General features: G+C 37.8%; 1 long non-coding RNA gene across 1 annotated transcript in view; it reads left to right on the top strand.

Annotated features, from left to right (window-relative positions):
* Positions 1–8,282, top strand: part of LOC113459977 (uncharacterized) — a 180,898-nt gene extending 172,616 nt beyond the window's left edge. Inside the window, exon 6 of the long non-coding RNA XR_012579168.1 lies at positions 7,866–8,282. This is a non-coding gene — a long non-coding RNA (uncharacterized LOC113459977). The remainder of the gene's footprint in view (positions 1–7,865) is intronic.
* Positions 8,283–10,562: the final 2,280 nt, after the last annotated feature.

Below are 10,562 nucleotides of genomic sequence, written 5' to 3' on the forward strand. Positions count from 1 at the left end.
CTGAAATGCGTAAGCATTGCTACCTGCACAGTTCTGTTTCAGGAGAAATGGTTTCTCACTTTTGTGGGAAGCTTTTCCTTTCACAGAGGAGTTTTCTAGAAACAATGGCACTAGAAGAATATGAATATTTGAATATCCCTATAAATTTTTATTTATCCATTGCAACATTTTTTTTTTCAAATATCTCATCACTTTTCTGTGGTTTTAGTTACACTGGCTTTCTACCTTAATTTGATTTTTTTTTCCAAGAGTCCCTATTTGAGGAGATAAGGACTTGAGAAAATGAGAGGAGGCACTCTGGTTTTGTGTTATAAACTGCTAATATAAGTATTTACCTCTTTTTACCTCTTGATTCTAATCATTATTGGAAAGCTGTCTTGTACCACTTTTAGCATGAAAACTTCAATAGTTCCTTTAGTGGGTGTTTCTCAAAAGACCAAGCTGGAAATCTTGTCCCTGTTATCTCCTAATGAGGATCAATCTATGGTCCCAACAAGAACTGGTAGTGTGCTATGCCATTGCTTTCACCCCAAATTAGCAAACTGTGGAGATATATGGCAGGAGGTGAAAGAAATTTGCCCTGCAACATTTCTCATTTCAGAAGGAAACAATTATCTTTGGAGCTGGTTAACACCCTGTGGAAGTGTTAACTAAGTAGGGCTCACCAATCTGAGAAAGTGCAAAATGTTTGAATTATATTGGCTCTTTTTCCCAAGCTACTCCCACATTTTTCCTGCTTTGTTTAGACATGGGATTTTAACATCAGAGATAGAAGGACTTTCTTTGCCCCTCAGTGTTCTACTCTCTCTTCTTGTGCTGCTGCTTCAGTCCTTTAAAAGTCTCTAGACTATAAAGTGCAGTCATGTTCTTTCAATATAGTCCTGTGAGAATTAAAAAAAAACAAAAAAAAAAAACACCAAAAAAACCCCCACAACAAATTCAAACAAAAACCCAATAAATTTGATGACCAGTGGCTCCTCCTATGGCTTCTTAATGATCTCTGGGCATTTTGACACAAGGTGAGTGGGAGCACTGATGTTTTCAGAAAGCTTTCCCAGTCCAAGCAGATAAGAAACCAGGGTATTTTAAAGGTTTCTGCTGGGAGATGGAAGCTATACCAGAAGACTTAACAGTGCTGGGTTACTTGCCTAGGATATGGGGGCTGAATTGCTATTAGACACTGGGCTTACCTCCTCCCAGGCAGCTACCCTGATATGATCATCAGGGTCTTCTTATCTATGTTCAGGCCTTTGGGGCATGAACAGTTTTCTAAAGAAAACTTTGTTCCAGAAAGCTGTTGTGTTCCCATATGTGTTTAGGTTTGACAGAATGTTATTAAAAATAAAATCTTTTCCTCCCCTGATTTTTCACTTAGAATATAAGGGTTGAATATTTCCACTGAGCAAATACCAAATACTTGGAGGATCACACAGCTCAGCCTTCTGGAGAGCTAAAATCATTGGAATAGCTCAGGCCAGTGGGCAGCACTGAGTGTATCTTTGCCTTTGTTATGGGATGCCATAACAAACCTATTTGTATAAAGGTCCTTAATAGCCACCAGTAACAGTACAGGGCAAGAAGGAGAAGCAACACAGCCAGTTCAACATGTCACTGCATTTGGTCTGCTTGGTACAGCTCAGCCAATGGACCCCGGGGTGATGGCTCTGCACTGGGGGACTCCTGCACCTTCTGCTCCCTCTTGGGGCATCTCTAACATCTCACCATCTTTCTCATTAAAGAGAGCCCCACAACTGTTAGTTGAGTCAGTAAAACACTTGAGCCTGGACATTACTTGGGCATCAGGGCAGAACTGAACAAAGCATACTGAAGTGCTTACACGTCTCCCAGTTGTTATAAAGTTTCCCTTGGCCAAAATTACTAGTTCTACCCTTTTATGATATTCAAAGCACGTAGAAAAGTGTGTATTTATAACCCCATTGAAGAGCTGCTAACTCTTCTTTGCCCTGCCTCAAAATTTATGGTAACATATTTTCTAACTGCAGCAATTTGCCACCAATCTATACAGGGATGTAGAATATAAAGAACATATTAAAAAGTGGGACTAAATCCATCTCAGATGATTAAAAATTATTATAACTGTGTAAAAGTGTACATTCATATGAGACATTTAAACTGGAAATGTGTAGCAAATCATGTGGGCAGGAGAGGGAGCTTCCTCTCTGCCCAGACTTGGTTTTAAAAAGGCCTTGTATTTTGAGGGTAGTCGCTATTTAGTAGCCCATGGTAAACATAATTACTCCTGCTGTTTGCCAACAGGCAAATTCTAAAGCAAATCCTAACCAGTGTGTTGGGGCAAAGAAGCATTTTCCATTATCCCCTGTGCAGCTGCAGCAGGATCTCTTCTGGCAGCTGCCCCACTACACTCCCAAATGTAGCCTGGCCTCTCTCCATGTCTCCCCCAGGCTAGAGGCATGACTTTTCTTGTGTGATGAGAATGTTTATCTCAGTGCTACTCAGAACAGGGATTTGCTGCCTCAGTGACCAGAATTTTTTGGGAACTGTCTGAGCTCCTGCTGCCACCAGGAAAATTTGATGCCATGTGTCCTTTACTGTGTCTGTGACTGTTTGCTCAGTGGCTTGGATGAGTCTGTGATATCCTTGGTTTCCATAACCTCTTCTGCTTTCCTGTTTGTCAACAGTGCTCCTTTTTCCTTTACTGTAGGACACAAGGGTGTTTTGGTGTTGTACTTTCAAATAGTTGAATTTCTGATGCAAATGTCTTGGCCATTTGCACCACTCACACGGGTTTAATTCTCATGAAAAAGAATCAAAGAAAACGTTGTGTGAAAAATGTATCATAAAGAATAGGCAAGGGACACAGTTAATATATATTTGGTTATATTTGTTAATATAGTTTTTGGTTATAGCAGCAAATCAAATAAAATTAAATACCATCTTCCTGATGCTACAAGGTGAAATTTTCTTTCCCCTTCTCCAGTTTCATTTCTAAAGACATATTGTGATTTGACAATTAAAATTTTGTTTTATCCTACTTTTGGTCGGAAGGGGTTAGTGAGACATTTTTATGTCCTGCTCCCAAAAATCAAAATTAGGTTTAGGAAAGGTGGGTAAGGGGTGCATATGTTGTCATACACACCCAAAGTCATTCCAATTTTGCTGCTGCCTTAACAAGAAAATGCCAGTTTCTCAGCTGTGTTTGTTTATTTATTATCCTCCTCTTTAAATTAATAAATAATTAATTTTTTTAAGTAGCTCAGGAATCACGGCACTGTAACATTGTAGATAACAATTATTTAATGGTGAACAGGGTTTGGTCTGAGAACCTTAGTCTCTTATGAATATATCCACATTTATAGATATCTATCATTAATAAGAGGTGGTTTAGGAAGGTATTTATTTTAAGTTCATAGGATTTAGTGTAGACTTGGCAAGCTAGTATCTGCTTTGGATTTATTTGAAGCAGATGTTAAGCAGAGAGAAGAGACTGACATGTCTGTAGTGTTCCATAGCTGTCTGAATTATTGCTAGAATCCCAGCACAGGCACATCTCTAATTTAATACACGTTTCAGCAGTGACTGTGGTAATAAAATCTGAAATGCCTCATTCTCCTTTCATTAAAGTCAGGAGAAAAGATATCTGTATCAATAAGAACAGAAGTGTTCCTGACCAACATGAAAGCATCCTTTTATGTAACACAAAAAGACTAATCATCTTGTTCTATCTGTTGTTCTATCTTGTATTCTACAAGCTATCTATTGAGGCCTGTGTTTCTTTTCAATCAAATGTTATGCTATGACATAATTCTACATGCCCTCAAATGGTTAATTGCAAAGTTGAGTTACCAAACGACCATGCCTCACTTTTGAACTGAACAGCTGAACTCACAAGAGAAAGACAAAAGATGAAAATGTCTGAAATGGATCTGGAATTTCGGAAATTAATAAAAACGGGATCAAAATCATGAGTTACAGACTGCAAAACCTATCTGGATTTCAAGGGCAGAGGCTTGTCCTGCACTTCAGTGAACCACAGTAGGCATCCTGTCAGGTAGGGGCAGGCAGCATCAGGGGGTGGGGCACAGAAAGCTCCCAGCACGGATTTCTGCCTCTAGCAGGGGCTAGGTCTGCTCAGCATCATGGTCTTTGAGATGGGGTTGCCTTCCCAAAGCTGACCTGCAGTAATGAAAGGGGCTAATACCACCTCCCTGTGCTGCTTTCTTTTAACAAGTGTCTCAGATTGTTTCAGCTGCTTGCCAGACAAGCATTCCCACTTAGTTTAAAGGTACCTCTGAATAAATGGGGTTAAGTTGGCTTCCAAGAAGACAGGTTTGAAATAAGTGGCAGATAGAGGCCATTTGTAAATCTGCAGAAGCTAAAAGTTAATTTTCTTCCCAGTATCTGAACAGAGATTATACCACTGTGTTTTATAGCAGAACCTTCTGTAGGAGGTGAAACATGTGCTCAATAGAGCAGCCCACCACCAGGAGTGTGTCTGATTAATCCTGCTGTGCTGTGAAGGGGCATCAATCCTATCAACCCCTTTGGACAGTCTTGCACTTGTTTCAACAATTATATGTTGAAAAGTTACTGTAGTAAGGGTTGAAAATAAAGAGGGCGTTTTAGGAATATGTATTTGTAAATTTGCTACCTTAGCATCTAGTTTTAGGATTTACTTATTGTATTGCAAATAATAGGGTAGGCAAGTCATGATTTTGATGAGCTCTAATTACACAGGTAATGCTGGTACAGTTATCAATTTATGAATGCTTTGATCACTTGATACACAGTAATTCACTGATTTAATGCTGTATGCAGTACAATATAACTTCCTCTCTTGATATAAGAATATACACCTCAGGAAAGAAGTTAATTGCTTTCAGAAACAAAAGAGAAATTAAAGTTGGGGCTAATTAATTTCTCATCTGCAATTGTAAATTATTTTAACTACATTGTACAGAATATAAGTAGGGCTTATCTGATACTATTTTCATTAGAAAATAGTATCATATAAGCACAGTAAAATGTTCCAATGAGACATTTTTCTATTACAAAAAAAATAATCCATTGAACCTTGCTATGTTCAAAATTATTTACTATAGTGGAGCACGTGCAAAAGTCAAAATTATAAATCAGCACAACTATCCAACCAAAGAATGATAGCATAGCTAGAGAAGCATGCACTCTTATTTTGTTTCTCTTAAGCATATCTCTAAAGAAAGTGCTTTATCAGAAATTTAGGGAATTTATTATTGGCTTCACACTGATAGGATTGAAAAAGTGATTAATTGTGTGCCATGTTCATCTGGGAGAGTGAGGAAACATTTTGCCTTAATAACACTTGTCTATAATGGCTTTTAAAAGTTCTAAGTGATCCTGCCAATTTAGAGACTCAAATAGTTAAAAGCTGTCTTTTCTTCCTAAGGAAGATAAAAAGAAGGAGACATCTATGATGACTCACATACACTAAACCTAATTTGAAAAAAATAAAGCAGACAGAAACAAATGCACAGCACACTCTGTGACATCCTGCTCTATTGCAGCAGATTAAGTCTCTCTCCAAATCGCTTTGAGCACTTCTAGAGGGAGAACGCAAACATATGTCGATGTTTTGGTGAGTCACTTCCTAGAGACAGGATATATTCTCATCCCATGGTCTGTCATTAGCTGGCAGAGTTGGACAACACTAACACTTTGGAGATATGACTGTCCAGTTTGGCTGCTTGCAGGAATTTTAGATCTGACTTTTCCCTTTAGGTTGAACCAAATTTGTGCAGCTGTTTAACATACAAAAGGGGTGTTCTCATTCAAGGAGGAGAATGGCTTGTATAAATGGAAAGGTTTTGTCAGAAAGCACTTTAATAGAAGACTATAACTAGGTCTTTGGATCCAGAGAAGAATTACTCATTACTGGTACTATGAAATATTTGATGTGAAGAATTTTTTTTTGGCTCTTCCTTGTTGTTTGCATTCTTTCCCTAAGCATTTTTTTGGGTTTGATTTGTTTGTTGGATTCTTTTGGTCAAAAGTCCAAGAAGTTTCAGTGCTCAAAAAAAAAAAGATTGAAAGGATGTAGTTCTGAAGTTTTTCACAAGCATCCCATCAAGCTGCCTTTTTAAATTTGCCCTCTCCAGAAACAAATTAAATTTCTTAATTTTTTAGTAGAACTTGCAAAGGAAAACAATATTCTAGTCATCACTGTTGTGAAAGAAAACTATAAAATATAAGCAAAGACTATGATTAAAGTTAAAATTCAATATAAGATAAAAATCTAATCTAAGACAGTTTTGTAATTTGGAGATTTTGAAGCATAACATTTTGAAGTTCTGCCTTGTCAAAGTATTTTTTGTCAAGTTATACTTAGCAAGAAACAAAGCAGAACAAAAATGTTGGTAAAACATACTTGCTAGAACTTCTTGTAAGTATGCTCCTTCTGCTACTGAAATTTTTGTTGAAGGGTTTGGTTTTTTTTAATTCCATGAAAATAATCAGTATAAAATAAATTTTCAACCTTAGAAAGACACAATTCTTGACACTCCTGGTGTCCAGTGGAGAACTTTCTCACCTACAGGGACCTGAGACAATAGTGGAAAGGGCTTTTCCTTATATTCTTGAAATTTAAATTGTGCATATAAATTTTAAGGGCTTTTATCGGAAGAAAAAGTAACTAATTTATTTTTTTTTTCATTCTACAGCCCATTATGTTGTACTGAAACTGTCAAAATTTTAAATGTGTGTGGGCTTTGCCTTTTTCTACATGTGGCTTTTCAGGAGTCTGGCTTTTTTATATTTTCAGGTTTAAAAAGCTAAGCTGCAACAAAGGACAAACACATGGCAAACACAGAAATAGTAAAAAAACTGCCAAGGAAATGCACATTTTTCATGGCAAAACATTAACATTTTAGTATACAATAGCAACATTTGTGATTATGTACATGTTGTGAGATGAATTTAGTTACCCTTGCAGAGAGGAGTCGAACTGTGAGCACAAAAATAGCCAGTGATATTTGACTTGAATCTAGAAAGGCTGTTAAGTTAGATTTACATTTCAGTAGAAATTTCTGTGCTCATCTTTTCCTCTAACATGTAAGAATATTCAGTTATGCATAAATCCTCATTATAGCCTTCTGATATAGGAAAATAGTGTCATTTTGCCTGAAGAAGGGAAACTAGCAAAAGGAAAGATTTAAGTGTTTGAATTAAGGGTCTCATCAACAGCATCAATGCTGCTTTTACTTATGAGGCATTGCTGGTGCAGATAAGAGTGTTTATTAGATTGAGAAAAACAGATCTTCTCCCTGGATGAAACTTTTCAAAAGGGGCTATCTGTGTAGATCAAGTACTGGTAAGGAATTGCAAGGAGCTTTGGACAGCCATTCATTAGATAGGTATTTCAGGCTACAGTTGCTAGGAATATTTCAGCTTTATTAGTTTTTTTAATAAATTTTAACTTACTTGTGTTGATATAGCAATGTGTTGATGCATTGAAATAGCTGGCAGCCTGGACCTTTTTGTCACATCAATGGCAAAAGGAAATTACCTCCTTGTTGGTGTATAGACTAAGCTGATGGTTTTGTCTAGCATCTTTCTTCCTGAACTGCTTATTGGCCGTGACCAAGTCACATACCAAGAAAACATGATGTCCCTCACATTTTCTTCTTTGAGTTATATGCATGTAGCTTAGGATGCCTGTCCGCTTAGGTGTCAAAATTTAGATCCCATGTTTCACCTGCAAGTGCCCCAGTAAATCCACTTGAGTAATTAGAATAAAAAAATGACGGACAGGACTATTTTCTGTTTGACACAGCCTGTAAGCTGAGTGTTCACTATGAGTTGACTCTGAGAAGTTGGACATTCTCATTTTCTCCTTCCCTTCTCTTTCACAGTGAAATGTGTTGGCTAGGAAGCCACAGTGAAAGGGCTGCTAACCTGAAGAAAACTTTCAGAAATGTCCCTATGCTAAATCAGGAGGAAGTCAAGACCTCTCAGCTTGTTGTGAGAAATTGGAGGCAACAGCCTAGTGGAAGAGCTATCACCTGAGACTGGGAAGAAGAAGAGTTAAATTGCTTAAGAGTCTGGACTTGGCTAATGTCACTTGAATGACAATAAAGTAATAAAAAGTGATAAAGTAATGCCCTTCACACAGGGTCATTGGCTATCTGAGGACAACATGTAGTGCCTGATTAATTCCTACCTCTGTTTAAGATTCTTTCCAATGCACATTTCCATCTAGAAACATCATAAAATGAAGTTTGGCATAAAATTTTCTCTAAATATTCCCTTAAAAATATTGCATGTATTATTGTTTACTTCCTGTAAAAAGACTATCATAGTACAAGACTTTCTCCCAAGCAAATTTGTTTTATTTTCATTTCAAAGGACTAGAATCCAGAGTGTGGCTTTTTCTTTTCCCTGGTTGATGCATGTTTTTAATGTATTAATTATTTGACTGATCTTGAAGTGGTTACAAAATTATTTCCTCATCATTCAGATGTCCATGGAGGCTCAGTAGTCTGACTGTGATCACAGACTGTAATGTGTTACCTCAGCAATAAACACAGGACCATGGAGTTTCCCTTCTATGCTGAAAAATTAATTATGCAAGAGGATGGAGGCAGCCTAATCTTTTATAATAGTCCTCTTAGGCTCTGTTACAGAAAAACTCTGTTAAGTAAGTAATGCTTATGATGAGCATGAGGCATAATCTGATCAGAGCCCAAAGCCCATTCTCTATCCTGAGCCCTGAGTATCCCAAAGCAGTGCAAAACATGTCTGCAGGAGGTGCTAGGGCCTCCTCCTGATAATATTATGGCAAAATAGTGTCTGCACTTCTGAATAGCATGTTTCCTAATGATTCAAGTCTGTGGAGTTCTCTCTCTTAATGTTTTTCTCTTGCTTATTTCTTACCTCTCAGATCAGATTCCTAGCTCAACAGGACCAGGTATAACTTCACCTAACAGGCGGAACGTGCTACCAGATATTTTATAAAGATAATGCCTAACATGTAATAGTCAAATACCAATATCAAAATCAAAAATAAATTAATAGCCTCCTTTTCACTTGAATCATAGCTTGATTAGTGTTACTAGCAGTGCCAATATTTTACTCAGGTTTATTTGAGCTTCTAAGGAGCAAGACATGAGGCAGAAATAATTTTTTTTTTTTTGTTCAGAGTAACAAATAAAGGATTTTAGAACTTAGAGAAATCCCCTTTTTCTTTTATAAATTAAGTTTTCTTCCCATGAGTGTGGCACAGGAAAATCATCTCCACAATTACTGTTTGTTTATCAGTGCTTGCAACTGTGCATGCTACCAGGCACTGTTTAAAGCACATTTAAAGTATTCCTACAGGCAAATGTCAGACTCCTATGAAGATTTGACATCCTGCTGTAAATCCTGCCCCTCTTGTCCCTCTGAGGGGGACATATGACTCCATGAGCACAGTCAGAGCAGAAGGAGCGTTCCAGCCTGTGCGCTGGCAAGGCAAGAGGGAGCAGCAGAGGACACGGGGAAGCCGCGGCTCAGCCCTGGAGGGGGAGCGCAGAGTGAGAAGCAGCAGGAGAACTGCCAGCAGCACACTTGAAAGCAGAATACAGATATGTTTGTACATGCCATCCTGACTGCTGTCTCCTGACCTTCCTTTCCTCATCCGCCCATGCTGGAATTACCATAACCCATTTTCAGGGCAGACACTTCCTCTCTCCAGCTGGCTAGTCATTTCAGGAGAGCTTCGCTGTATGAATACTAAGTTAGTAGAACTCTTCCTTATTTCCACTTCCCCCTCCTGCTGCCTCCCAGCTCCTGTTCTAAAACTTGGCAACCCTAAAATTGTGACACCTTTTCCTTGGCCATGTTGTGCTCCCTTTCTTACAACTCTTATTTTTTCTGTGGTGCTGCATTCAGCAAGCAAATAAGCTTTTCTAAAAGCTTTCTTTTTTGGAACCTAAAATTTTGAAAACTAAAATCTCCACCAGTTTAGCAGCTCATGCCTTCAATAGCACTAGCCTTCATGATTCACAGAGGTTCAGTTCTAAGAAGGAAATGCATTGGTAGTATAGAGCAATTATTATGTTTTTCAAATATTTATTTATGGCAAGCATTTTAAGATCTTGTGTGCTCTGTCCCTCTGTCTGTTTATGGATGCAAATCTCTTCTCTTCCCCAGTTATTTTTGTTTCATTAGCGTCTAGAAGCCTCAGCAATGGTCCGGGATCCTTTAGTTATATATACTGGGGGAAAAAAGGTATCCTTAGAGGAAATGAACAGAGCATAGCAGAATTCTGAAAACCTTTTACTTGTTATCATCTGGTTTTTTGGGTAAGTATTAAAGGGAGTATGAATGTTAGCTGTTGGAAGTACATACAGGAATTTTTCATCTCGTAAGACTTCTGTTCTAATTTTTATTATTAACCTTGATTCTGAGGGAATGTACATGTTTAGGTGATGCAGACTGTCCTTTTTCTCTTAACTAGAAGTATCACTGAGGTAGCAGCTGCTGTACAATTTTCTGCAGCAAAATGCATGCAGAAATGTACAACATTGATTAGATTATTTCAGTGGAAGTACATAGACTTTTTGCTGAAG

The sequence above is a fragment of the Zonotrichia albicollis genome, chromosome 2 (assembly GCF_047830755.1).
Source record: "Zonotrichia albicollis isolate bZonAlb1 chromosome 2, bZonAlb1.hap1, whole genome shotgun sequence".
NCBI classification, from domain to species: Eukaryota; Metazoa; Chordata; class Aves; order Passeriformes; family Passerellidae; genus Zonotrichia; species Zonotrichia albicollis.